Genomic DNA, 26456 nt, shown 5'->3' with positions numbered 1-26456 from the left:
GAGAGCAAAGACTCGCCTAGAACAAGGTTTTAAAACCTTAGCAATTGTGACTTTAGGGTCAGATAATTGTTTGTTGTAAGGGGCTATCCTGTGCATCTTAGGATATTTAGCAGCATCGCTGGCCTCTGCCCACAGATTCCAGTAGCATTCCATCCCTCCCAGACTGTAGCAACCAGCAATGTCTCCAGACATTGCCCAGTGCCCCCTGCACAATCTCCCCCAGTGGAGAACCACTGGTCTAGAACCACCAGTCTAGAACCACCTTGTATGTCAGCAATACTCACTATCTCAAATGGGATTCAGGAATCAAGAATCGAGTCTGTAAGAATTTAGTAAGATTTGTACAGGCCATCTAATCTAACAGTTTTCTACCTATGACTTAATGCCAGTCTAACCCATCCCTACCCCTCATCGCCATTTACTCCCACTACCTTGATCTTCCCTTTAGAAATTCTATGAATACCAACCTTCTACATTTTTGAACCATGAAAGTAAAAAGACTTAGAGAAATGTGGGGCTGTGCAAAACATGTCTAGTCCAGAACCTCCCCTCCCTTCTATCCAATTTTAAAAGCAAGGAAATTGAAAGCTAGTAAGATGAGGTGCCACGTCCAAGGTCATTTGTCTGCTAAGCCCAGGGCAGATCCTGGTAAGAAGACTGGTCCTGGTCCAGGGATTTTCCCCAACCCCTTAACTCATTAGGGAAGCCTTACAAGAATCTGAATCCTGTAGGGGAGGGTATAGCTCAGTGGCAGTGTGTGTGCTTAGGATTAAACCCAGGACCTCCATTAAAAATCAATCAATTAACCAATCAATCTAATTCACTCTCCCTTCCCTGCAAAAAAATAAAGAATCTGATTCCTGACCACTATTTACCCTGGGGAAGCTGCTTGACCTGTTAGTCCCTCATTTCCACATCTGCTAGATGAGAATCATAGTAAGACCTACTTCTTAGGATTGGTTCTATTGATTAAATAAAGTCATGCCTGGTATTATAGCAGGTGTTCCTTCAATGTCAGCTGTTATTGTTAGCCATTATTATTTTCTGTTTTTAACTTTCAACTTCAAACATTTAGTTATAGATAGCTGTTAAGCAATTACTCAAACACAAGCCTCCCTTTTTCTATGATTACTATAGGTACACATATATAGTAGCCCTTCACCAAAGTATTTTTCTTATTGAAAACAGAATTGAAATAGATGTGAAACTTTCAGGTACTATATATCATTTTGAAAAGTGAGCCACCTTATGCAAAATCAAAAATCACATCATTTGGCCCAATTAAGCAATAATAACTTTGATTACACCTCGTGGGCTCCACTGGTGTTGACATACTAGAATGAAAAGCTGCAGCCGTTGACAGTTTCTATAGCTATGATTGCAAAACATTATCCATCATAACCTCCTACCTCCACCCACTCCTAATGGTTTAGGACTTTCTAAAACATTACTTTTTTGGACTAAAGTTCTCCATTGCTTCAGACCACAAAATAGCATCCTATTCCCACCAATTTGGAAATACATGCTCAATCTTTTTTTTTTTTCTTTTTAGAATAACCACTAGTGGGGGAGGAGGGCTTACAGTGGTGGTACTAAAAATAAACCGCTAAGCTTCCATTCCTCCAAGCCCCAAAAGCCCTGTACCTTATTTGCTGTCATATGCCCAGTGCTTGCTCTAGAAGCTCATGGGTTTGCTAGAAAAAACAATCAGCCTTTCACAATGTAGTTTAAAGTGTCTGTACTGGCTTCCAGTTTCCACTCACATAACATGTGGACCTGCAGCAGATCCTACCTAAAGTGAGGTAAGGAAGAGACAAGAAATATATTTGCATGTCCTAAACAGATCTATTTATATGTGCCAATATTTACAGCATGAATTTGCATGCCTCTAACGGGTTGTTACTCACAGGGAAATCCACCGTATTTCATGCTGTACTATTTTCTTTTTATACTTTGTAATAGAGTCTTTGTCCATGCATGATTTACACTTAGTTTTCAACCTTTAATGTTATTTAATATGAACTAAATATATATTTATTATGTATTCTATACTAAATATATTAAATATATTTGATTATCTTAGCACATACATACTTATACTATATTAGTGTATCAATATGTTAAATATAGAACACAAATATCAAACATATATTTAATATGTTAAATATATATATATAGAATTAATTTGGATTAGAAGATTCCTAATGGCTAAAACTGTATTTAAGATTTTTTAAGTTAATTCACCCTAACCCATCCCCACCATCAGTTTCCTATACACTGTAGATGTTCAGTTATTGTTACAGAATTGTTTAGTCTCGTGATATACTAAAAAAAGGTCACACCTTATCTATGCAAATTTGGACATAATGAGAACAAGAAATAACGAAATCCAAAATAGTTGCCTGTGAAGAAGTGCATCCTCTTCTTGCGGGAGGTGCTGGATACAAAAGGGAGACTTTCAACATCTCTTCGGGATGTTAAACAGGCATCTCAGTAAACATGCCCCAAACTGAACTCTTGATTCCCTCTGTCCCCCTCACACCTGTTCTCCTCCAGTCTCCCCCATCAAACCCAGTAACTGCAGCCACAACCCTCACTCCTTCCTCCACACCTACATCTTGGTATTTCTCTCAGCCATTGGTGAAACCCCTGCCACAGCTGAACTGAGACTGTAAAACAGGCAAGAGGATGCACAGAAGAAATGGCACCCAATTAACCAGCTTCTCTCCGCCTCCACTGTCAGCTTCAAAAAGGAACTCCTAATTTTCTCGCTTCGTCTGCTGCAACAGCCTCCCTGCAATCCAGTGCAATCCAGTCTTCACCCAGCAGTCAGTTACCTTTTAACAAGTAAATCATTTTTCATGGCTTCCCATTGGGCTCAGGAGTGACAAAACTCTTTCCCATGGTCTGAAAGGACCTACATTCTCTTGGACTCAGTTACCCCCATGACCTCACCTCACGCCCCCACAACTCCTTGCTCACTGCAGCAACAATAACCTCCTTTACGTCCTTGAACATGCCCAGCTTTTTCTAGCCTTAGAACCTTCATAAATGTTACTTCTTCTAGCAAGGATCTTTCTTCCATCAGACACCTTGAGCATCACTTCCTTGGAGGAGCCTTCTCTGACCACTCTAGCTAAAAATCCCACCTTCTGTCATCTAGTACCCCTTAGTTCCTTCAGAGTACTGAATCCCATCTCAACCCCCAAAGAAAGCCCCATGAGGGCAGAGAACTTTTATTCTCCCCTGCACACCTAGTACCCAGTGTCTGGCATGTAGCAGCTACTCAATAAATAACAGTTGAGTCTGTGTCTACTTTAGAAAAATACGTTTTTTTCAATCTCTAGTTTGAACTAATTTAATTCATATTTATCTTTTTTTCAAGTGTACCTAATTACTAAGTCTTTATTTTGATAAATTTTTTCTAACTGATAAATAATTACCACTAGCTCCACCTACATAGTATATTGTTAAAGTCAGGTCTAATTTAACATTTATATGCTATTCATTTTTAATGTCCCATTCAGTACATATAAGTAATAAAATGATTTGCAGAAAGTACAAGAAATATTAGCAGATTGTTAGGTTTTTTAAAAAAATTTCTCAAATTGTCCAGTTACTATCAATCACGATGATAGCCTCCGAATCAACTTTAAAAAATGAAAAAATACCGAAATAATTCTAAATCAGCCACAAGCCATTATCAACAATAGTCAGAAATAACTAAGAGGGGAAGGTATAGCTCAGTAGTAGAGAACATGCTTAGCAGGCATGAGGTTCTGGGTTCAATCCCCAGTACCTTTATAAAAATAAATAAGTAAATAAGTAAACCTCCTTACAACCCCCCCCCAAAAAAAACCCAAAAATAAACTTAAAAAAATAAATAACTAAATCCCAGGATCCTCATGTACTTTCAGCAGAATTTATATATTACTGCTTTTTCTTCCTTCCTTTCTTTTTTTTTTTTTTTTTTTTTTTTTGCAAAGAATCCTCCTGGCTTGTACACTCACCTTTAAGATCATTTCTGGGGTCCCCAACCTAGTAGCCACATGATTCCACCAGCCACTGGGAAAGTCCTTTACAGTGCCAAGTGATGGATCTAAAAAGGGCATGTGGGCACACAGAGGGAGCTGTACCTCCAAGGACCAAGAAATACAATTCTGCCAAACCAAGGAAAACTGTGCAATGCAGAGAGAGAGAGTGAGGCTGGGGCTAGCAAATCAGTACGACAGATCAGAGAGTGGTTGTGCCACTCGGTAAAGGCAAGACTGAAGTTTTGTAAAAGGTTCTGGAGAAATATTAAAGACTCGGACAATGACACCAGCCCTCATTTCATGCCAGGTCAAGGGAGAACACTTAACTGAGCTTGGCAATCAAGAAAAAAATCTAGATGGAATCTGCAGCAGCAGTTGGCATTTGGCCAAATCTCAAAGGTCAAAAGAGATAGCTTAAAAAAAAATAAACTTGTCTTGACATTTACTTTCAGAACAATCATTAATTATGATTAAATGACAAAAGAAAATGTGATCAACAATATAGCAACATGAGTTAGTCGAGTGCAATCATCTGTAGGGCATGCAATTCACAAGACTGGTTCAAAACAGAGCTGTAAGACTGAGATGGAAATCACAAAAAGATTGCCAAAGACGAGGCTTTGATTTGGAAACAGAGAAGTGCTAGAGTGATTGCACCATCCCCACACTTAGCTCTGCCTTGCTCGTTACTTAGTCATCCGCCTCCATCAAGGGCTCGCGGTGGCACAGAAAATAATGAAACCAGAGGAACCAGAGAAAATATGGCAGCTTAGCAGGAAAGGTCTGGGGGAAAAAAATCATGCTTATTCAGAAAGATGTGTTCGTGGTTAAACTTTGAGAACACACAAGTAGTACTACACTTTCAGTCATACTTGTGCTGTATAAAAAGCCTGTGTTTTATTCATTTATTCAACAAATAGTTATGGAGTACCTACTCAATGGCAGACTCTGCTCTAAGGTGCTTGGAATGCATGAATAAATGAAGCAGACATTCTAGTGGGAAGAGACAATGAGCCATATAATCATATAGCATGCCAAAAGGTACTATATTAAAAAAAAAATAGGGGGAGGATACAGCTCAGTGGTAGAATGTGTGCTTAGCATGCACGAGGTCCTGGGTTCAATCCCCAGTACCTTCATTACAAAAATAAATACCTTCCCCCTCCTCCAAAAAAAAAAAAAAAAAAAAAAAAAGAGCAGGGTAGGAAGCCAGAAAGTACTGACAGGAAGGAGGAATTGCTGTTTTAGATAAAGGAGGAAGAGTAAAGACTTGAAGGTGAAAAAGTGAACCATGGATATATCTGGGGAAGATGGTTCCAAGAGGGCAAAGAGTCAGTGCAAAGGCTCTGGGGCAAGAAGTGGTGGTTACAGCAAAGTGATGAGGGAGTGAGTGATAGGGAGGTGAGAATAAAGAGGTAATGGGACTAGAAATACAGTGCCTTACTGGCTTTTGAAGGAGATGGAGGCTCTGGAAAGTTTTAACAGGGAATTATCACGGATACTGTGCCAAGAACCAAGTATAAGGGGTGAGAGCAAAGGTGGAAGCAGGGAGAAGAGACAAGCAGATTCTGCAGATCCACTGCCAATTTCATCGATTAACCCTAGCGAAAGGGGCTTAAAGGGTAAGACCTTTCATACATCTCTAGGATGTGTGAGAACAGGGGTGTTATCGTTTGATTTCAGGGTCTGTGTGCCTCCTACACTTCCCACTGGAGGCGTGAGTCCCAGGATCCACTCTGGAAAGGGTGCAGGGAGAATATTCTGAGACCCCTGCCTCCCTAGGCTTGGGCTCAGCGCCTGGGAGTGATTTGTCTATAAACATGGAGCTGCTGCAGATGCAAGGTACAAAGTCCAGGGCTCACTTGTACCATCTGAGCTGGTAGTTCCTGTTTGCTCACTGGCAAATCTACATATAACCTGAGGTGGATCCTGGAACCCACAATGTAAGGCAAAGAGGAAAGGAGGTCCCTGGGCCAAAATATTGTTTGCACCAAGTGGGAAGAGCTAGCTTGTTACTGGATTCCCTTTGCTCTGCAAATAGAATTTCACTAGAGGCAATTCTCTCAATACTTCTTTGGCCACCTGCCCTCCTTCCTCTTGTCTTTCCTTACCCAAGAGGACACCAACAGTCCCACCAGAAACACCACCCCACTGTGGCTCAGAGATCTGTATATTCACTTGATGTTGTCCTTCCCCTCTTGATCTCTGTTCCATCTCCCCAGTTAAAAAAAATTTTTTAAAAAGCACTTTTTCCCAGTAATTATCTAATACATTCCTTCTAATACATGCAATTTTGAAAAGTGCATTTTTCCCCTTTCCTTAATTACCAAGTAATGAGTCTGGGCCTTTAAAGGATGATAACGAGCAGAAAAAAGAGGTATAAACTTTAAAACAAAGTGATGGGCACCCAAGCACTGTCACAATTTGTCCCCTCGATGGCTGTAGCCTCCCATATCGTGCCATGCTTTCAGAGGCTTGGCTGTGGATAAAGCTTCCATTCTGGCTCCTTTCTGAGTTAATTATATCTCCATCATATTTCCTCTACCCAACAATATTTGCTAAAATGCTCTGGAAAAAGTAGAAGTCATCCAAATAAATATGATCCATAATACACACCCATGGGATGCAAAGATGCTGTTATTTTAGAAGGTAATGAATTGGGCAAAGAGTCTTATTTTATTTATTGAGCACTCAACTATAAGCTGGGGACATTGAGGGACACAAATATTATTCAGACATAAATCCTGCCTCCAAGGAATTTATTTTCTGTTTGGTAGGGAAAACTGTACAGGTACAAAAGTAGCAGGTGATGTACAATGCCATAAGAAGGACGCATAAGACCCTGTGGCACTTCTGAGAAAAGTCTCATACTATACATTACTATTTTTGACTAGTTAATGCTAACCAACAAAAGTCATAATAGGCACTACTTAAGTTTACTGTATTAAGTTCTTTTACACAGAATAGTTCTACTTTGCATTAGCCATTTCCAGACTCTATACTCTGTATTCAGCAGGACATTTGGCAGTCTATCACTCGACAGATATTAACAGCATCATTCTTTTTGCTTCTAATCAACATCTTATAGTTTCCTGAGAGAAAAGAAAAATGCACCTTGGTGATTCTAAATTACATTTTCTCCATACAGCTAAGATACAAAAACCAGAAAGAACTTAGCAACATAGTGCCGGCCTACCACGGGCAATGGCCACTCGGTCAAACCAAACCCAAGGAGTGATCTTAGGAAAAGAATCCTGGATGCCAACCAGCAGAAGAGGTCACAAAAGGAGTAAGATAAGAATTCAAACACAGAAACGCATCCAAACATGATGTCCATGTATATCATGCTGACTATGTACCATCTCACACTGACTATGTGCCAGGTAATGTTCTAAGTCTTATTTATCTGATAGATTAATTTAATCCTTATAACAGTCCTATGAGGTAGGCATTTTACAGTTGGGGAAACTGGGTCACAGAGAGATTTTTTTTTTTTAAGGTAACCTGCCTGAAGTTCCAAAAGTGGCCAAGCCAGGATTTGAACCAAGTCAGTTTGAATTGAGTGCAAATGGTCATCTTTTTCCCCAGATTGTCATTTTTCACGCTGGCTAACCACCTTTTCCTCCTCTCCACATGTGACCAAATTTTGCTGACTGCCCCAAGAACAAACTAGCCAGAGAGCTGATCTCTCCTCTGCATCAGCATGCTGTAGCCTTTGCCTTTTAAAATCTAATTAAACTCCAAGGCAAATTCCCAACCACCACATTCTTCCCTGCCAAAGTCTAAAATATAGTAAGATCATCTGCATGGAGAAATACATCATAGATATTAGCTGATAGAATTTTTTAAAAAACGAAAACATCAGGCCATTGAATTTTCTGTTAATAATAAGTTGCAGTGCCCCATTGAGTTCTCTGTGTCACCAAATCCTCCCAGTTGTAGTTACACAAAGGCAACTTTGTCTTGAGAAGGCTACTGAGAAGATGGGCCTAATCTTGGCAAGGGCTTGGTGTACCGAGAACCATGTTATTATTTTTAAAAATAAATAACAAACAAAAAGAAATATTCTTTAAGCCATCTTTTCAAAAAGTACAGTGCTATTATCATCACGGACACGGATCCTTACTTTCAGAAACATGACTATTTTACCTGAGCTTAAAAGGTTCAAATATACATTTTCAGAATGGCAATCAAATTGATCTAAGAGAATTAACACCTGAAAAAAAACCTCCTTCATTTCATTAAATATTTCTTGGCATGATGTGAAATGCTCTACAAAAATGATTGAGCTGGGTCTCAGTGCTCTGAAAGGTAAATACTTCTTATTATAATTTTGCAGGTTGGTATTTCCTTGGTCAGGTGGAGAAGTCCTGTTCCTGTTTCAGCTACACAATGCCCCGCATTCATTTTACACCCACCCACTGCACATTGGTATATATAGTTAACTCTTGCTCACCCACATATGGATTATCCATAGCTTCTGGGATCAGGTTGTCTTTCTCCCCAGTAGATGGAAACTTGAGGAATATGAGCAAAATTGCTATTAGCCAAAGCAAAGCACAATCAGGAGGCTAACACTGTCAGCAACTCCTCTTTCATTCAATATATACCCACCTATTACGGTCTTGGTACTGGGCCGCCATGCTCCTGAAAGAACCAGAAACATATAGCGTTCCCAAAGACAAATATCATGATTTGAGACGAGAGATTGTTTTCTTGATTAATGTAAATAAACGGCTGTAATTTATAAGCAGACATTTTGCACTACTGGGAATCTGCTGAGACCAAAGGATTGATATTTTCTACAAATCACAAAGGGTTTTCGGGGTTATACTAGCATTTTGTCTTCTGATGTCATCTCTCCTGAGTGGGCTTCAGAAAGCTAGAGAGTGTACTTTTGATTTCTAAAATGACCCCACTCTTAAAATCTGATGGGGTTTACCAAAAAAGCAACAGCTACATAGTCAATCATTTCTATCATTGTACCAGTTTCCTTATGTATTGTATTTAACATATAAAATGTACACATCTAAACACACCCACAGATCACTTTGGCATGAACTAAGTTCCTAAGATGACAAAAATGATATACATAATGAAAAAGAAACTTCGTATTAAATACATGTTACGTAAACTGAGCCACAATCTTTTTTTTCAGGTGCCCTTAAACCACTACAGAAAGTAGAGGAAAGGCAGAGTGGGAGTGCAGTTGAAGGGGTGTGCCTTTTGTAATCAGTTTACTTTTGGCTGTAGCAAGAGATGGCAACTTGAACTCATTCAAAGCAGCCATCTATTGCAGTGCATTGGGAGCATATGAATTACCAAGGGTGGGGGGCAGTGAGCCTCAAATTCCTACAGTCACCAGTTCACCTGCAATATTTGAGGGCATTGACAATCTCCACATGAGCTTTCTGCTGAATTCCACATTATTTAAAGGTGGAACTCACCTGTTTTGTGGCCATTTATTCCTCCAGACACTCCCTCCCCTTCTACTTTGACTGGAAAATTCCTTCCTCACCCCCTTTTCAGAGCAAAAAGTAAGAGGTTCTGAAAATAGGGGGTACACTGACTTCAAGGGAAGGATATCGTTTTCCTGTCTCCTCTCCCCCATATGGATGCTGACAGGATAGACAGGGAGGCAACTGTGAAAGAGGCAGAAACAATCAGAAAGCAAGCTCAGACCATCTCAGGAGTGTTTTACTGACAAGATGATTCAGGACCACACACAAAAAGTGGCAGGATGCCATTTCCCCCTAAATCCTCCAGTATGCACGATGTTTCTAACAATTTGTGGTGGCAGTTGAACAATTACTTATTATCATTTCTACTCTAGTTCTCTGGAGTTTCTAAAGGGCTTCAATCTCGTATCCCAGGTCATCCCTGCATTGCCATTATTGAAAATCTTTTTGCAATTGTTCTTTGAAGCCGTTTACTCTGAGCAGGTGGTTGTGTTGACTAACATGCAACTCTTAACGATATTAAACCAGAAAATCAACATCATCATAAGATACAGAGACTGCTCCCAAGAGGGAAAATTTCTCTCTTGATCAGGCCAGCAGCTAAATCATTCCAATATAACCTTTAACTTGGAATCATTCCAAAAAACACTTTTTAAACTGATTTACATATTCATTGTAATTTCACAAACATTTGGCACACAAAGTCTAGATTCACGCAAAAATCTATTCTTTTTCTAAGTCTTCTGAATCCCAAACTTTAGTCCTCTTCAGAGTCTTTTCTTGGATTTTGCATCCTCTGGGAAAACTGAATCAGTTTCCCTTGAACTTTGGTCCAACTTTAAAGAGATCTCCCTCCCCCTCCACCAGCACCCCTACATCCATTCCCCAGCCCTTTCCTGAAATACCAGAAGGGACTTGAAATGTGGAGGTGGAAACCTGTCTGAAATAGACAAATACTTTCCTACAGCAGTCGAAGCTCAGTCATTTGGGACATGATTTATTTTTAATCATCAGATCAAGAGGAGAATTTGGAAACCAAATTCACTTTGTAGGAAAATAATTTCATTTACTCTAACCTTCTAATCTTTGTTTAAATTACTGAGAACAGGTTCCGTTACTAGTAAACCAAAGAGAACAGTCTAATCTGAATGCTTTTATCATGTGAGGGGAAAAAAAAAATGGGAGTCATCTTAAACACTAGTCAGAGCAAGTACAGAGGACGCGTGTCCAGAGGCACATAGTTTCCTTGCTTTGTATCTTGATCTCACCCTCAGTGTCGCCAACTGCTTTGAGCAGAATCCTTTCACAATTTAGAGCATAAGAGTAATCAAAAATACTTTGACAATGAAAACTGTGGAGATTGGAGTAAAAAGATGATGGCAAATTTTTAATCCTACAAACTTCTGAGAACTCAATAACCAAATAAATTTTCAAAATTTGATTCATTTTCAGCACATGTTCACAAAAGACTACTGAGCAGATAAATTTAAGTGTAGCCTAGTCGGATAAAGAAGCATGGCAGTTAGACTAGCAGCTTGGCTTTTGTCAATTTATTTCTTCCCTAAACAAATACTGAAAGTTAATGATGAAGCTGAGTTCTTGTGAAATGTCTGATTCCTCATTCTCCCAGTATGCAGTACTTAAGTCAGAGAGACCAACGCTATGTACAGCAGAACAAGGTGAAGGGAAAGGTAGACCAGAAAAAATACAAAAACCCAAATCTTTTTTTTTCCTCCTCCTGTTTCCCCTTCAGACTGGGCTGGTTTTGTTTCCCTCCAAGATTTCAGATCAATATGACAAAGAGTATTATTTAAATTAACAGCAACACAAAGTCCCACAAAGTGCTATCTCATTGCCTTGATTGAGTTTGCCTCTAGGCCTGTCTCCGGTTTGTCTATAGGTTGTGTTTCATGCTGCTGACAACCTTACACGTTTTACAATTGGTACCTGCAATTCTCAAGCGCTCTTCGTCTAAACTGCAGTTGTGCTTAAAACTGCGACAACTTCATGTTTGTGTTGTCAACCCTGTCTTTTCTCTGCCTCCAGTATTAAAAGTTTTAAAGAACACATTTCTAATCTACATTCCTGTAAAGAAAACTGAGTGAGCCTTTAAAATGCCACTAGAAAAAAGTTGGTTTTTCGTTCAAATCACTACGGCCTATGAGTAAGTACCCTGAGGACACTATCTTTCTATCACTTTGATAAGCCTTCATGAAAGAAGCTGCATCCCCAAATGCCTTGGGACAGTACCCAAGAGTAGATGAACTTTTACCTAATTAAAAAATGAATCACTTATTTGAAAAGTTCCACTTCATTTATTTTAACTTATTTCTTAAATATCCAGTGACTGGTGATTTGCCAGCTGTCACAGTTCATCAGCCCTACAGTTTCAGGCAGATTGAAATTTTAACAACTAAGCCTGCACTCAGGGTTACCTTGGGAGGTAAATGACTGCAGGAAGACATTCCCCCTTCCCCCGGCCTAAACACGCACTTAAATGAGATGCCTGTCACCAATGTTTCCTCAATTTCACTTTACTAATGAGTCTAAAAAGTCACCTGTGCCTCTGCACAGCCCAATCATATGCTTTCAAGGACGAAAAAAAAAAATCTGTCCCTTGTATGGAAAAGGTTTCATCACCAAAGGAAACATGATGGGGCTGACTGTACATGATTTTCTGCTTTTCCAGAAGCTGACGCTTTTAAAATCTTTTTCTAAACCGTTGTTTTCCCATTAAATATACCAGAGTCGGAAGGGGGATAGTAGAATAAGGGAGATAAGGGCTAAAAAGAGAAGAAAACAAAATTTCAAAATTGGGACCCAAATGTAAGATTAAGGGACAGTAGTTAGAAGGATTGCCAAAAACTACCTTACCTTTGTTATGTATTTGCGGTCGCCCACTTCAGAAATTTACACCATTCACAGCCGGGTAGCAATTTACACAGCTAGGAAGTAACCTACCACATCTTCTCGGCCTCCCTCTTTTTAATGTAAAACCAAAATAAGGAGTGTCCAGCTACTCCCCACTGTGCCGCTTAAAGCAACAGATCGTTTAGGCTAAACTCCCAGGCTCTGGGAATTCCAGTTTGTCAGAATTTCTTAACCTTGGAAACCTGCAGAGAGAAACTCTCTACGAGGACAACTGCCCGAGTCCTGGCTTCTCACTGTCCCAAGCTGCACATTCCAAAGTGGGAAGCAGGAGCGATAACCAGAAGGCAGCTCTCTGGGGCTAAATTCCTGGCGGGAGCGAGAACTTGAAAGCGCGGCGACTCCACTGGCAGAGCGGCGCCGGATCCGCACCCCGGGGAGATCCGCGGCCCCGGGAGCCCTGCTGCGTCCGGCGCTGCGCACGGGGAGCGCTCGGAGTCTCGTCTCCAGCTCTTCCCTGTTCCCTCCGCCCTCCTCCTGTTGCCCTCCCCCAGCCGAGGCCGTTCGCCTCACAGTAGCAAGGTTGTCTCTCGTCTACTCCCTTCCCTTAAACTCACCAAACCAGATTTTTACTCCCAACACCGGCAACTTCCCGTAAATCTGCACTGAAATTTTATCCTGCTTGCTGAGCCTCCACTGGCTGAAGGCCAGTGCAACATTCCTGTTGTTTTAGGAGAGCAGATACCTTTGCTGAAGGTTGAAAAAAAAAAAAAAACCTGCCTTGATCGGGAGGATCTGGGGACTTCACCAGACCGACTTCTCTCCCCGCTCAAAAAGTCACATCCATTTCAGACAGTCAGAAATGGCCCCAGAAGTGGCACCTGCTCCACCTGAGTTCATCTGTCCGCATCAGACGTCTGGCCCCCTTTGGGCTGTTGAGGGAAACCAAGCAGAACCGTGTTTGAGGAATAAGGAACCTGCTTTTGAATCACAAGCCGATCAGAACACCCCACCCTCGTTCTTCCCCCAAGTAAAGAAGTCGTTTAACCAGGTAGGATCACAGCGAACACGGCGGCGTGCCCGATGGAAGGGGGACCTCCCAGAGTGTCCTTACCTGAGGCAGAGCACAGCTTAGACGAGCGCAGGAAGGAACGTCACACGGACCAAGCCCTGACCTTTGCCGGGGCCTTCGCAGCAGGGCCTGGGGCCTGGGCGCTGCTGGCTCATAAGTGGCTCATTTTAATGCGCTCTGACCTAAAGTTACAGCTGGTTTCTAGAAAGGGAACAAAAAACACTGCATTTAAAAACAGCAACCAAGCCCTCCCTTAACCTTGACTGATCTCTGGGGAGTTGGCTCTAACCCCCACCCCATCCCCATCCCGAAGAAATCCGCAATCTGGGCCCCACCCCGCCGCATTACCTGTTTATGCAAGAGTTAAGGAGCCTCACGCATTTCAATAGAGTGCTAAGCCTGTTTGTAGGCGCGTAATCGGCCAACAGGAATCGAATTCTGTGACTAAACAAACTAGAAGAGGAAGCAGGCACTACCAGGAACCTAAAACGGAGTTGTGATTTCGGGTTGCAATGTCATTCAACTGAGAAAAAAAAAAAAAAAGTGCTGCTTCTCATTGGGCTCTTTAGTGAAGGAATAGTCCAAAAATATTTTTCTTGCTGGTTAAATGAGTTAATACATGCACAGAGCTTAGAACAGTGCCTGACACATTGTGTTAGTGGCCATAATTATTGTTGTTGTTATTTGTATTTGTACTTGACTTTTTTCTAAAGAGAAGTGGTCGTGATCAGAAAAGTGGGCTTTTGATCCAGCACAGCCACTAACTGTAAGGCCATGAGCCAGTTTTTCATTTTTCTTTTTTCTTTTTTTTTTTAACCTCTCCCAGCTTCCATTTCTGAAAGAGTCTAACAATTAGATTTTTGCAGTTTACATTCATTGTGGGAAGTCTTAAAAATAATGGAAAATAAAGTTTCTATAAAATAGTGTCCTACTGGTTTTCATCTCATTTAAAAGTTGCAAGATTGACAGGATATGTGGAGATAAATTGGCCTCTACATTCCACGAAATTCGCTGATGGAAAGGAAGCTCAGGACCCTGGACATAGCAATAAACCTTGGACGCATGCTTCATTCTAATTTGGATTTAGGCACTTCATTTGCTACCTGACCGTAGGGAGAGTTACTTATTTGGTTAGAAGCTAATGCTGAACAAATAATGGTCACTGTATTTTGAAAAACAGTGTGAAGTAGAAGGAAATAATTTTTAAATTCCTCATAAATATTCCAAAGTGATTTTTGAAGGCAAAATGTGATCAGTGCTGACACACTTTTTCCTCCACTTAACTTCATTTTTAAAGAGAAAAATCATCGTCCCTCTATATGAATGAGGCACTTTGCACTTCACCCACCTCATTCACCCACTTCATCTTACCTGATCTTACAAATCAATCCTATGAGGTACTTTATCCCCATTTTGCAGATTGAAGATACTGAGGTCAGTGCAAGTTTTCCCTGAGTACTGAGGCCAGGATAGTTCCTAGTTCAATCTAAAAGCAGCACGTGCCACCTTTGGGAAAAATGATTCCTTCAAACCAGCAAAGAATTCTGAAACATTTAAAATCCCTTTGATTTTTTTTTTAACCTTCCCTATGGCGCATGATTTAACTGAGATCAACTAAACATTTTCTGAGTTTCAGGTTCATTCCATGTCAGAATATAAGCCAGGGTGAACCATGAAGAGCAGGCAGTGAGATCTCTCCGCTGTTCTCTGACCACACCTAAGGGCTGACATTCCCAGGTAGGGGACAACGGTCCACAGCCATGAGACAACTTAAAAACTCCAGCTCCACGTTCGCTGGATTTTAATTTTCTTTTTCCAAATGTATGGCCTTGAGCCTCTCAGTGTCAGAGACCCTGTGCATTATTGAATACAAGAGGGAACATTCTCAGGCTCACAGATTTTTCTGTCTCAGAACAGGTTTTTCCATGGGAAGCCCTGGGCCAAACCTGGGGAATAACGACCAGGAATAATAAAGTGAGTCTGAAAGCGTGGAGGTCAGTGACTGCAGGTGAGCTGAGCTGCAGGCAGGGAAGATGACCCTTGAGGAGGCCCAGTTCCCTGGAAGCAAGTCGTTATGGCAGTTTTGAGTTGGCGACTTTCTCTCAAATATTGCCTGGCACTTCTGCTCCTTTTTCTCAGTTTTGCACACTGCCACCTAGTAAGTGGGTATAATTCTTATTCCCAACTACTTCCCACTGCTCTCCCCAGGAATATGGAGAAAATAAAACAGGTTTTATTAAGTGGCAGGCAATAGTAGAAGAAAGTGAGCGTTCATTATTACTTCTTTGTGGCTGACCTTGATCCCTGTTTATTATTTTTAATTATGATTATGATTATGATTAATTCTCAGGCAGACCTCATGAACCTGGGGCGTTTGAGGTCTGCAGATCCTTGCCTTTTGCTTTCTGTTTTTTTCTTTCCCATCTACCCAAAAGGCAGAGCACTAGAGTGAATGCAAATAGCACGGAGATTCGTTTCCCATAGATGTGAGTTAGAATCTCAGTTCTACTTCTTAGTTTTGTGATGCTGGGCAAATTTCTTAACTGCTCCGAGCTTCAGTTTCTTCATTTATAAAATAACAACTACTCCCTCTCTGGATGTCTGTGAGTTAAACGAAAATGAAATGCAATGAAAGACAAATAACTGTATAATACTCCTTATATGTGGAATCTAAAAAAATACAACAAACTAGTGAATATAATGAAAAAGAAGCAGACTCAGATATCAAGAACAAGTTAGTGGTTACCAGTGGGGGAAAGGGAGGAGTATTTAAGGGTGGGAGTGCGGGAGGCATAAACTACTGAGTGTAAGATAGGCTCAAGGACGTATTGTACAACACAGGGAACAGAGCCAGTATTTTGTAATAACTGTAAAAGGAAAGTAACCTCTAAAATTATATTTTAAAAAAATTTTTTTAAGTTTAATAATGAGGGGTATAATCTCATTACAATTCTTGGCGCATTGTAGGTACTCCAGAAATGATACTTCCTTTCATACCTGGGAAAACCTACTCTACAGCTTAAAGAATTGTCTTTTACACATTTAAACCTTAGATCAAATAACATTATTCCAAGGGACCCTCATCAATAGAGGCAAGCCTCAGACCTTTGTAGAGAACCACAGTATAATAATAACCACACATCTACAGAGAATTTCCAATGACGTATTATCATCTTTGTTCCTCAGAAATCTGTGAGGTACGCATGGGTAAGGCACAAAGCATTTGTATCACCCATTGCTCAGATTAGGAAACTGAAGTTTGCTCCAAGTTGCTAGTAAGTGGCAGAGCCAAGGACTCTTTTTGTTGTTGTTTGGGTTTTTTTTCTTAAAAGGCTTTTCACTATTCCTATTGCCAGCACTATCATTTTGCTATTCCTATACCCAGTTAGGGAACAGAATCAAGGAGTTCCAATTATCTTAGCTCCTAGTTGTGGGGAGAGGGCCAGGAAATTCCAGCCAGAGTTTGTGGACACTTCTCTCTTTGAAAGTACGGAAACCCACAAAGAACCCCAAAGATCTGTGCCCTATGAAAATTAGATGTGCTGACCCTCTGCAGATGCTTCGAATTCTATGACAAACAGAAGGGCAGCAAGACAAAGAACTCAGGCTTGATGTCAGTAAGATCCAGGTTTGCATCTTGGCGGTTATGGGGTTATGAGCAAGTTACCTAACTCTCTGAGCTTCAGTTTGTGGCTGATGGCAATACCTAACTGTAGGGTCATCATGAGGATTAAATGAAACGATATACATAAAAACACAGCACTGGACACACGCTAAGTTTTTAATACATGCTAGTTATTTTTCTTAAAGATCAAAGACCAGGCACTAAAATCGTACATGTGAGGCCTAAATGAGGCATGCAATATATAAATGCAAAGAGCTTAGAACAATGCCTGGCATATAATAATAGTTGTATAATTGCTGTTATTACTGTTATAATGACTTCCCTATATAACAATGCCTTGTAACAGTGGCTACATGATGAGTGATTGATTTTTGTAGGGAGGGAAACTTCTGTTATTTCTTACGGAAACTGAACTTATAAAGTGAAAAAGGCAAATATCTTCTCAGTGGATTTACTTTCTACCTGTTTCCTTCATTTCTCTTATTTTTACTTGAAACGGAAAACTTATTGGTAAATGGGATAAAATCACTGATCTGAACCCAAGCTTTCTGTTGAGGCTGGTGATATTTTGCCCAACAGAAATTATTCAGAAAAAAACCTTATAGGGGGGAGGGTAAAGCTCAGTGGTTGAGTGCCTGCTTAGCATGTACAAGGTCCTGGGTTCAATCCCCAATACCTCCATTAAGAAATAAATAAATAACCTATAATGAAAAAGAATATGAAAACGAATAGATGCATGTATATGTATGACTGAAACATTATGCTGTACACCAGAAATGACACATTGTAAACTGACTTGGGGGGGAGGGTATAGCTCAAGTGGCAGAGCGCATGCTTAGCATGCACGAGGTCCTGGGTTCAATCTCCAGTACCTCCTCTAAAAATAAATAATCCTAATTACCTGACCCACCTCCCGCCAAAATAAAATAATTACATAATACAATAATAAATAAATAAATATTTTTAAAAAAGAAAAGCACCCCTATTATAACCTAGAACATGCAACTTGACCCAGAGAGACCTCTCATCTCCACAATTTCCACAGTGTCTCATTTCCTCCTATGGTGGCCAGTAGCTACCCATAGAAGCTTTTTTAAAGAACTCTTTTCTTTTTTAATGTTGATGTTAAATCCCCACTGGATCAAATGTGTGCAAATTTAACACAAGTTATTCCTGGGCACACATTAAGCCAAAGCATTTAGCGCAGTGACTAACCCTAGAACGCAGTCATCAGCCCACAGATGGAAGAATGAGGGAGGGCAGTGTGAACTCTGCTGGAAGGGCATCTGGGTTTGTGGTTTCCATGCCACACCATAGGAGGGCCTGTAACTGAATTTTAAAAATGTACTGAGTTCACAGAAAAGGGAATTAAGTATAGCAGGGGTTCACTTCGAACATTAATCTCGGAAGCCAAATCCTTCATTTTGAGAAAGGCCTTCAATACAAGGAGTCCCTTGACCTTCGTTCTTCCTGCACAAACAGCTCTGCCAAAGCCTGCCTGCTTAGACTGCAGGCTTTTCCCGCCTCACCAGCCTGCTGAGATGGAAGGAGCCCTGATGTAAATTACAGGCCCTTAAAGGCCCACTCGAGACCAAGACAAGGTTTTGTTATGGCGACACATGCTGTTAATTCCTTTATATTCCTTTAAGGCTTATTCCCCACCAGAGAAGACCTACAGATTTCTTTTTATTTTATAAAGGAAAACAGCCTCACAGAAGCAGCTCAATCATTCAGCAATAACTTATTAAAAAAGATTGTCAACATAAAATTACTAACATTTATTAAATGCTTACTAGAGTATTTGCCAGATGCTGTATTAAGCACTTTACATGTATTAACTATTTAATCCTCACAACAACCCCAGGAGATAGACTGTTATTATACCCATTTTACAGAGGAAGATGCATAGAGCACAGAGCAATGTGACACTGCTTCCAGTGCACAGAGCAGGTGACACTGCTAAGGTCCCATAACTAGAAAGTGGCAGAGCTGGGGTTTAAACCCAGGCAGTCTGGCTCCAGCATCTGTGATCCTAACTGCTGTACTCCATGGCTTCACAAAAGAGGGTCTGTGTATTCTAGTAGCAGTAGTGCCAGTGTAAAGACAGGGTCTGGCATGCGGTAGGCAGTAGGCAATCAGAGAACGTTTGTTGAGTGACTGAGTGAATGTGGATACACATTTGAATGTTGTGATATCAATTTATAGAAGTACATGTCAAGGAAGGTAGGGTTTAGCTCATCTAGGATCTGAGGTTGAGGGTCACATAACAGAATGAGTACAAATGTGTCTTCCAAAATATGGATAAGGTTTCATTTGACATACATTGTAGGGAATGAGTATTTTACAGGGGAGAATTCATTTCAGGTATAGCCAAATTGAGACCATAAAAGCCACATAAAAATAATGTGAATATTCTCCTTGTTGCTTCTATTGTTTCTCTGCTTGGAATATCCTTGTAGACACCTTCCATCCACCCATCACCAGCTGAAGCATAGTAGTTAAGAACACAGTCTGGACCCAGATACCTGAGTCTGAATCCTATCTCTGCCACTTACTGTGTGACTGTGGGCAAATAAGTTAACCATCCAGGGCCTTTAGCCTCCTTGCCAGTACCCTCACCTTTAGGAGTATTAGGAAGAGTCCACGTGTTACTGTAAGTGGGGTGCTGGCAAGAGCACCAGACCATTATAAGCCCAATGTAAGTATTTCTTGTTGTGATTCACCATCCAGCTGTCTACCTATTGCTTTATCCAACGAATATTTATCAAGCATCTACTCTGTGTCAAGTTCTGTGCATCATGCTGAATATAGAAAAACAAATGAAATATGGTCCCCATCTTCAAGGAACTCGTATTCTATGGCACTGGTTAAGCAACCAGCCGATGGCCTTACAGTATGTAAATCCTAGAAGTTCGGGGCAAATTAATTTTGGCTTGAGGGGTTAATCTAGGGGAAGTGATATCAGCACTGAGAGGCCTGGAAGTTGCTTAGGACTTGGCCAGGTAAAGAAGATGAGAAGCGTATTTCAGGAAAGTGAAAATCACCCCAGAATAAGTGAGACGGTGGATTCAGGGGTGTGAGACAAGTAATTCTCTGTAGCTAGAGGGTTAGATGGCTGTAGTATAAGATGAAATTGAGAAATAGACAGGGACCAGTTAATAAGAATCATTTGTTATGCCAAGGAGTTGAGAAGGGTTTGGAATAGGGAGTGTGGAGATCAGATTGGGATACCTGTTAGAGTCTAGGGTACTGGCAAAGTAGATGGAGAAGAAAGGATAAAGGATATATTTAGGATGTAAGAGTCATGGGGCTTAGTGACTAATCAGATTTTGAGGGTGAGATAGGAGATATAAAAAGGTTTGGAGCGGAAATAATCATTTATTCCATAAACATTTATTGAATACCTACCGTGTGCCATGCACTGTTTTAGAACTTGGGAAAACAGCAGTGGACAAAACAGGCATAAATCTTGTCCTCATGGAGTTTATATTCTGGTTAGAAGAGAAAGAAAAAAATAAATAAGTAAAATATACAGCAAGTTTGATGACGGTAAGTACTAAGAAGAAAAATAAAGCAGGGAAGGGAACAGAAGGATAAAGCAGGGAAGAAAAATAAACTTAAGGGAGGGGATAGCTCAGTGGCAGAGTGTGTCCTTAGCATGCACAAGGTCCTGGGTTCAATCCTCCATACCTCCATTAAAAATAAATAGATAAATAAATAAACCTAATTACCACCCCCCCAAAAAAAATTTTTAAAAAGAAAAAGAAAGCTGAAGTGGGTTGCAATATTTCAATGGTTGTCAGAGAAGGTCTCTCTGAAAAGGTGACCCTGAGAGGGACTGAAGATATTGAGGGTCAGAGCAATTCAAGCACCCAGAGGAAGTGTACTCCAGGCAGAGCAAGAGTGTTGCTGGCATACTCAAGAACAGCTAGAAGGCTGGTGTAGCTGGAGTGGAGAGATGGAAGGAGAGAATGATAAGAAATGAGTTAGGAGGATAACGGAGCCATGAGATCAACCAGAGTGTTGGGAGAACGAAAAGAAGACTAGAGACAGGAACTCTGTACTGAAACAGGAAGAAGAGTCCACGGAGAAGGCTGAGGAGAAAGTGTTAGTCCAAGAAAGAACGAGACTCAAGCAGGGCCTGTCAGGGAACTATATTCAACACCTTGTAATGGCCTATAATGAAGAAGAATATGAAAAGAAATATGTATATATGAATCACAATGCTGTGCACCAGAAATTAACACAACATTGTAAACTGACTTTACGTCAATAAAATAAAATTTAAAAAGGAAGGCCTGTTCATAAAGTCAAGTGAGGCAAAGGGTTAAGTAAGATAGGAATTGAAAACTACCATTTTGTTTAGCAACTAGGCAATAACTGGTGACCTTGACAACGATGTAGTGGTAAAGCCAGGTGGTGAAGGAATGAACACAGCAGGTGTAGACAACTCTCTCAGATAAATGGACTTGAAATGAAGAACAAGGATAGGATAACAGCCAGAGGAGCAAAGGAAAGCTCGCCTTTGGAGAGGAGAAAGGCCTTGGAATGTCTATAAGCTGAAGAGAAAAGTTAGTCAGGTAGGACTGGGTGTCCTAGATACACAAAACAATTCATTCATTCATTCATTCACTCAACAAATATTTATTATCTACCCAGAGTCACACACTGGATGAATAGAAACATGATCCATTCCCTCATCTTGGAAAGATGGACACATGTGTAACTACACATAATACAAAGTGAGGAGGGTAATAGAGAGAGATGCAAATGCCAGAAAGAACCCAGTAATTCTGCCTGTGTGGAAAGAAGGGGAAAGTGAAGGAAACTTTCTAGAACTAAAAATGAGAAAATGAAGGGTAGCAGGGCATTCTGGTCAGGGAAGGTCAGGAAGGACAAGGACTAGGGCAGTGAAAGCACTTAGCATCCAGTGACGGGAGCCGGGGGGCGGGGGGCGGGTGGTGAGGTGGCAGGATTTGCAGCTGGTAAGGTGGGTGGGGGCTAGCTAGTTAAGAAACTTGAAAGGAGAATGCTCTTCATTCTTATGCGTGATAAGATTTTGAGCAGGAAAATAAACGATCATAGGTGTGTTTGAAGCACAACACAGAGGATGGCTTGAAGAGGGGAGAACTTGAGAGCGGAGAGACTAGTTATGTGGAAATTGCAGTGGCTCAGGAAAGAGATGACAAAATTCACAGGGCAGTGGCTATTCAAGAGATGCTGAATGTGGTAAATACAGTGAATTACTTCATTCCACTCTGTTTCCAATGTACTTTCTTGTCCTGAAAGCCTGGAAAGCTAAAAACCACATTTCCCAGACCCCTTGCAGTTAAAGTTCCAAATGTAATGTGAGTTCTGACACACAGATCCATTCTGTGCAAGGTTTAGAAGGTAAACATGAGGAGGGGGCCAGGTTTCTGGCTGCTTCAGCTGTCTTTTCCAGCAGGCACAGCTATAAACATGTGGGATGTTCCTGTGGCGTCATCCTAAGGGTCTGCTGGTTTTGTGGGTAGAGAGAGCACAGAGCACAGGACACCCATTTTTTTGCTGGTGTGGACCTGGTAGACATAGCATGCCTCTGTTGCAAACATGGCAGTGGTAGCTTTCTGATCCCAGAAAAGTGATGTCTCTGAACTCAGTGGTTATAATGGTGGTTTTCTGACTCCTCACCTTCCTGATTGTGGCAATGCAGCAGCTCTCCTGACAGGCCAGTTCTGCAGCGTTACTGTGGAGGGCAGATCTCAAGCTCCAATGGAATGCTGTTCTATCAATTGTATAAGCACCTAATCGCATATATTAAATCCCTTTCTGATTAAAACAACTAGAATGATTTCTATTTACTGTAACTGAACCCTCCCTATGTTGAATAAATAGAACTGAGAGAATTTGATGCCAGCTGAATGCAGAAAGGAAGAAGGGAGTGTGTGGCAGTGAGAAAGAGAGGAGGCAACTACTTCCAAGGTTTCTTGCTTCTAGCCATTGTCTCTGGCCACCCATCAAAACAGGGACTCATAGAGAGAATTGGAGACTTGCAGGTAGGAGAGTGGGGCCTCTCATGAGTTGCCAGGAACAGGTTTTCCACTGTGTCCAGCTATGGGCCAGGCAGTTGAAACTAACTAGATCATTACTGACTAATAGAGGAGCAGAAGGAGATTCGGTTCTAGAACCTAAGTGGCATCTTTACTGTAATGCATCAGTGACTCACACTTTCAAGTTCAATTCTTAAATGAAGAGTCATATGAAATAGTCATACACATGGCAGAGTTCGTGAAATTTCTACACACTTAACTGTCTGTTCCTGGGGGCAGTTTCTCCCTCATGTCTTACTATTCAGAAAGCTTTAACCCTAGTAGTACCTCCTTTCTTAACTTCAGTAAGACCAGTGCATTCTTTCTTTTTTAAAACAATAATATGCTAATCCACCAGCATCTTTCTTTCAGAGCCTAACTGACACAGTATTACTCAAATAAAATCACATTCTAACTTCAACTTATTACTTTGGCAATGACAACCACTCATTGTGACCCATATGACTCCTCCACTCAAAAATATTAAGTGTTTCATTGTGGATTTTACAGTAAACCTGGAGAAGTAATAAGGTTTCCTTTTTCTCCCACCTCTCCCCCTCCCCTCCTGCTCCCCCTTCCCCCTCCTCTTCCTCTCTTTCTCCTTCTCCTTCTTCTTTTGATCTGATTCCATTTATTGTCAGCACAGGGACCATGACTCTAAGGTTGTAGGCAGCTGAAAGGTAAATGGACATCAGTTCAGCTCATTTAATTCTTTGGACAAATAACAGCTTGACACTGCAAACTTGAAATGGGAACATGTGTTTTCTGTTTTTACAGTAAGATTTAAGAGTTTACACAATTGTCATTAAGCGTGTACCCAAGTGTATACATTTCTTAATGGACACGAGGATTGGAAGCAGGAGGTAGAAGAAGTAGCATTTGCAATCTGTTATAAATATTAGCACCTATTTTTTTTAAAGAAAAAAAGACCCTTGGTAAGACTTCAAGATGGATTTGAATATGTCTTTATTGTAGCATTGGTGACGTTTGGTTATAGTTAATTAAATGCAAATAATTCTGCCCAACTGGATTATGAGCCCTCTCCTGGGGGTGCAGAAACTGTCTTGTTGAGCTGTGTTTTCCCAGTTCTAAGTAGAGGTCCACATGGTAGGCACTCAAAGAATGCTTGATGACTGACTGAAGGAAGTTTCTAAACCGGGGGTCAAGGGACAATATTTTAGTACTGGTTCTGCTTCAGTTTTCTCAACTATGAAATGAATCTCCAGGTCTTAAGTTCTGTTACTTCCTTGAAGGGCTTCTTACCCATAAAACTTTTTTGATCTCTAATGGAAAAAAATAATCTTCCTAAAACATTTGAAGTATAGCTATTTAATGAATTCAGTTTGGTTGTGCCTTCAGTAGGGATTGAATGACCTCTCGAGGTTCTTTTTGGACCCCATGGTGGTGGAATCCTATTAACTCTCTTGAGATCTGGGTCAGACTCACTGGGTGTGGAGCCCCATTCCAGAAATGAGTTGGCTATTAAATTGTTTCTATTTTCCTCTTGTTTACCATCAGGATATTTCCCCTTTCCATGGGGATTTTCTGAAAAGGTCACACAGCCACTTCAGAAAACTATCCCCTTGTTGAATGACAATGATAGACCTCTTTCTCTGGTTGGCAACCAGAAGCAACTACTGTCCAATTTAGGCAGAAAGAGGGGGCTAGGCCACTTAGTTGGCCAAGGGCAGAGGGAAAGTCCAGCCTCCAATGATGACATTAGGACTGTGGCAAAATGTCTTCCCTGGAAGTGACAATTAGGCACAGTTTCACTGAGGCACTGCTGGAGCAGCACAAGGGGAAGGAAGCATCTTCTGTGACCCGCTCTGGGCCTATAGAGGAGATCCAAACTACTTTCGCGCATCCTGTCAGCAAGGCCTTTGCAGTCCACATTCAAAACGCATGCACACAATAATCCAGTGCCCTTTGGGATCAAGGATAATCCTGCAATAAGCAGTGAAGAGCTCTGGGTAGGGCTATGAGGATAAACCAACATGGTCATCCATTTAATCAGATACTGTCTGAGTCCCCGAAACGTGCTAGACCCTGCACTAGGTGTTGGGCTCAGGCTGGTGCTTGAAATCATAGCCCATCTACTGATAGTCTGGTTGGGTACAGACTATTATAATGGCATATATAATGTACAACTATTATAATGGCATAAGGGTCTTGCTTTGCCTGGGAGGACAGAAGAAGGAATGATTAACTCGTCTCTGTTAGCACTGCCGATGCGTCCATCTGGCAATGGTGTCTGGGTGTTGCTTCGCCTTTCCGTCTCACAACCTGTCCCACTTCTATGGCACTTGGCTCACCTGACCATGGCACTCTCCTGCCCAGACCCCTCAGTGACTCCTATCCCCTATTCAATAAAGACTCAACCCCTTAGCCAGGCATCCAATTTGACTCCCACCTTCTTTTTCAGTTTTATTTCTTACCGCTTCACTAATAGTCCATAATTCATGGTGCTCTTTCCATGTCTCAGTGCCTTTCTTGTCTCATGCTATGGGGGCCTCACTCACATCAGGCCACGTGTATCTGTCCACACCAAAAACTGCTGCAAACATCTGCATTTCTCTTTCTGTGGCTTTTCTTTGGCTAGGGGAGCACCCTAGGCAGAGCAAGCCAGAAGTGGCCCTGGAAGCAACTCCTCTTCTTACTCCAGCTTCTTTGCCCTTCCATGGGTATAACTCTGAGACATGCTTTATGCTGCACTGACTCCCAGAGCTGCCCAAAGAGGTTGAGCTCCAGTAATTCACAATGCCAACTGTCTTGCTAACACACCAGTTTTTCCATTCCTGTTGAATTCCCCACTCTCCTGCTCTTTCCTGGGGTCATCCCCCAGATTAACTACGGCATTCAAGTCCTTGGCTCTCGATCCACTTCTGTAGGGATCCAAACCAGTCTCTCCTTTCTCCTCCACTTTTGCCCTTATGCCACTCGCCTCCAGTCATTGGAGCTCCTCATTCTTAAAGCTCTGTTGGACGATCACCTCCTCTGTGATGTCATTTTCATCCACCACACTCCACCATGCAGAGTGAGGGTCTCCTTCCCCTGAGATCCTTGGCCCTTTACACAGATCTCTCTTATGTGCGGCACACAGCATTGTGATTACATGTAGGCATATTGGCCTTTGCCCACTAGGAACTATGACTTACTCATCTCTGTCAGTCCAGGCCCTCGCAGAGTGTCCTGTATGGAGTAGACGCCCAATAAATATTTGATGAAAGAATATGTGAATATGTGTCCTGGCCATAATCCCTGCACACACAGGAGGGAGCTTGAAGCCATGTTCCTGACCCTGCACTTCTGGGCCCAGGGGAATTCTTACTT

At 41.3% G+C, this 26456-nt stretch overlaps 1 protein-coding gene and 1 long non-coding RNA gene across 6 annotated transcripts in view; both read right to left on the bottom strand.

Annotated features, from left to right (window-relative positions):
- RBM47 (RNA binding motif protein 47) overlaps nt 1-13754 on the bottom strand; it is a 148233-nt gene extending 134479 nt beyond the window's left edge. For 3 of the 5 annotated variants that reach the window (XM_072944706.1, XM_015244011.3, XM_072944718.1), the window contains exon 1: nt 12368-12916. The gene's annotated coding sequence lies outside the window, so the exon portion shown is untranslated. Of the gene's footprint in view, nt 1-12367; nt 12918-13475 lie in introns of those variants that run through there. The other 2 variants (XM_015244009.3, XM_072944726.1) reach the window with 2 other exon arrangements.
- Nucleotides 13755-24075: 10321 nt separating this feature from the next.
- On the bottom strand, nt 24076-26171 carry LOC140700349 (uncharacterized). Its single transcript, XR_012078764.1, has 2 exons — nt 25562-26171; nt 24076-24276 (listed from the first exon to the last, which is right to left on the bottom strand). It is a non-coding gene; the product is annotated as an uncharacterized lncRNA (long non-coding RNA).
- Between the last annotated feature and the right edge of the window lie 285 nt (nt 26172-26456).

Source organism: Vicugna pacos, chromosome 2 (genome assembly GCF_048564905.1).
Source record: "Vicugna pacos chromosome 2, VicPac4, whole genome shotgun sequence".
NCBI lineage: Eukaryota > Metazoa > Chordata > Mammalia > Artiodactyla > Camelidae > Vicugna > Vicugna pacos.
Note: the sequence above shows the minus strand (reverse complement) of the source record. Positions and strands in the feature narration are given on the sequence as shown.